This window comes from Heterodontus francisci, unplaced genomic scaffold (assembly GCF_036365525.1).
Source record: "Heterodontus francisci isolate sHetFra1 unplaced genomic scaffold, sHetFra1.hap1 HAP1_SCAFFOLD_276, whole genome shotgun sequence".
Taxonomy (NCBI): Eukaryota; Metazoa; Chordata; class Chondrichthyes; order Heterodontiformes; family Heterodontidae; genus Heterodontus; species Heterodontus francisci.
This window is the reverse complement of record NW_027141021.1, coordinates 2,418,506-2,420,916: the sequence shown is the minus strand read 5'-3', so window position 1 is coordinate 2,420,916 and position 2,411 is coordinate 2,418,506.

Sequence of the window (2,411 nt, the reverse complement as noted above, 5' to 3'; positions counted from 1 at the left end):
AGAGTAGCAGTAGAGGGGAGTTTCTCAAAATGGAGACGTGTGACCAGTGGTGTTCCACAGGGATCCGTGCTGGGACCACTGTTGTTTGTGATATACATTAATGATTTGGAGGAAAGTATAGGTGGTCTGATTGGCAAGTTTATAGACGACACTAAGATTGGTGGAGTAGCAGATAGTGAAGGGGACTGTCAGAGAATACAGCAGAATATAGATAGATTGGAGAGTTGGGCAGAGAAATGGCAGATGGAATTCAATCAGGGCAAATGCGAGGTGATGCATTTTGGAAGATCCAATTCAAGAGTGAACTATACAGTAAATAGAAAAGTCCTGGGGAAAATTGATGTCCAGAGAGATTTGGGTGTTCAGGTCCACTGTTCCCTGAAGGTGGCAACGCAGGTCAATAGAGTGGTCAAGAAGGCATACGGCATGCTTTCCTTCATCGGACGGGGTATTGAGTACAAGAGTTGGCATGTCATGTTACAGTTGTATAGGACTTTGGTTCGGCCACATTTGGAATACTGCGTACAGTTCTGGTCGCCACATTACCAAAAGGATGTGGATGCTTTGGAGAGGGTGCAGAGGAGGTTCACCAGGATGTTGCCTGGTATGGAGGGCGCTAGCTATGAAGAGAGGTTGAGTAGATTAGGATTATTTTTATTAGAAAGACGGAGGTTGAGGGGGGGACCTGATTGAAGTGTACAAAATCATGAGAGGTATAGACAGGGTGGATAGCAAGAGGCTTTTTCCCAGAGTGGGGGATTCAATTACAAGGGGACACGAGTTCAAAGTGAGAGGGGAAAAGTTTAGGGGGGATATGCTTGGAAAGTTCTTTACGCAGAGGGTGGTGGGTGCTTGGAACGCGTTGCCAGCGGAGGTGGTAGACGCGGGCACGATGGCGTCTTTTAAGATGTATCTGGACAGATACATGAATGGGCAGGAAGAAAAGAGATACAGACCCTTAGAAAATAGGCGACATGTTTAGAGAGAGGATCTGGATCGGCGCAGGCTTGGAGGGCCGAAGGGCCTGTTCCTGTGCTGTAATTGTCTTTGTTCTTTGTTCTTTGTTCTTTGAGTACCACTCCAGCTGCTATTAATGGAGGTCTGGATCGAATTGGCACTTTCCTGATGTGTGAGTGGGGATCAGTTCAACTCCAGCTGGTATTAATTAGTGGTCTGGATTCAATTGGCTCTTTCCTGGTGTGTGAGTGGGGCTCAGTACCTCTCCAGCTGGTATTAAGAGGTCTGGATTGAATGGGCCTCTTTCCTGGTGTCTGAGTGATCCTCAGTCGCACTCCAGCTGGTATGAATAGAGGCCTGGAATGAAATGACACCTTCATGGCGTGTGAGAGGGACTCAGACGCACACCAGCTGCTATTATGGAGGTCAGGATTGAATTGGCTCTTTCTGGAGTGTGAGATGGAGTTAATTCCACTCCAGCTCGAATTAATAGAGGCCTGAATTGAATTGGCTCTTTCCTGGTTCGTGAGTGGGGCTCAGTACCACTCCAGCTGGTATTAATAGAGGCCTGGATTGAATTGGATCTTTCTGGTGTCTGCGTGGGGCTCAGTACCATTCCTGCTGGTATTAATAGAGGTCTGGATTGAATTGGCCGTGTCCTGGTGTGTGAGTGGGAGTTAATTCCACTCCAGCTGGTATTAATAGAGGCCTAGATTGAATTGGCTGTTTCCTGGTGTGTGAGTGGGAGTCAATTCCACTCCAGATGGTATAAATAGTGGCCTGGAATGAACTGTCCCTTTCCTGCTGTGTGCTTGGCGCTCAGTCGCACTCCAGCTGGTATTATAGAGGTCTGGACTGGATTGGCTCTTAACTGATGTGTGAGTGGGACTCAGTACCACTCCAGCTGGTATTAATAGAGGCCTGGATTGAGTTAGCCACTTCCTGGTGTGTGAGCGGGGCTCAGTTCCACTCCTTCTGCTATTAATAGAGACATGGATTGAATTGGCTCTTTCCTGGTGATTGAGAGGGGCTCAGTACCACTCCAGCTGGTATTAAAAGAGGTCTGGATTGAATTGGCTGTTTCCTGGTGTGAGTGGGGCTCAGTACCACTCCAGCTGGTATTATAGAGGTCTGGATTGAATTGGCTGTTTCCTGGTGTGTGAGTGGGAATTAATTCCACTCCAGATGGTATTAATAGAGGCCTGGAATGAACTGTCCCTTTCCTGCTGTGTGTGTGGGACTCAGTCGCACTCCAGCTGGTATTAATAGAGGCCTGGATTGAGTTAGCCACTTCCTGGTGTGTGAGCGGGGCTCAGTTCCACTCCTTCTGCTATTAATAGAGACATGGATTGAATTGGCTCTTTCCTGGTGATTGAGAGGGGCTCAGTACCACTCCTTCTGCTATTAATAGAGACATGGATTGAATTGGCTCTTTCCTGGTGAGTGAGTGGGGC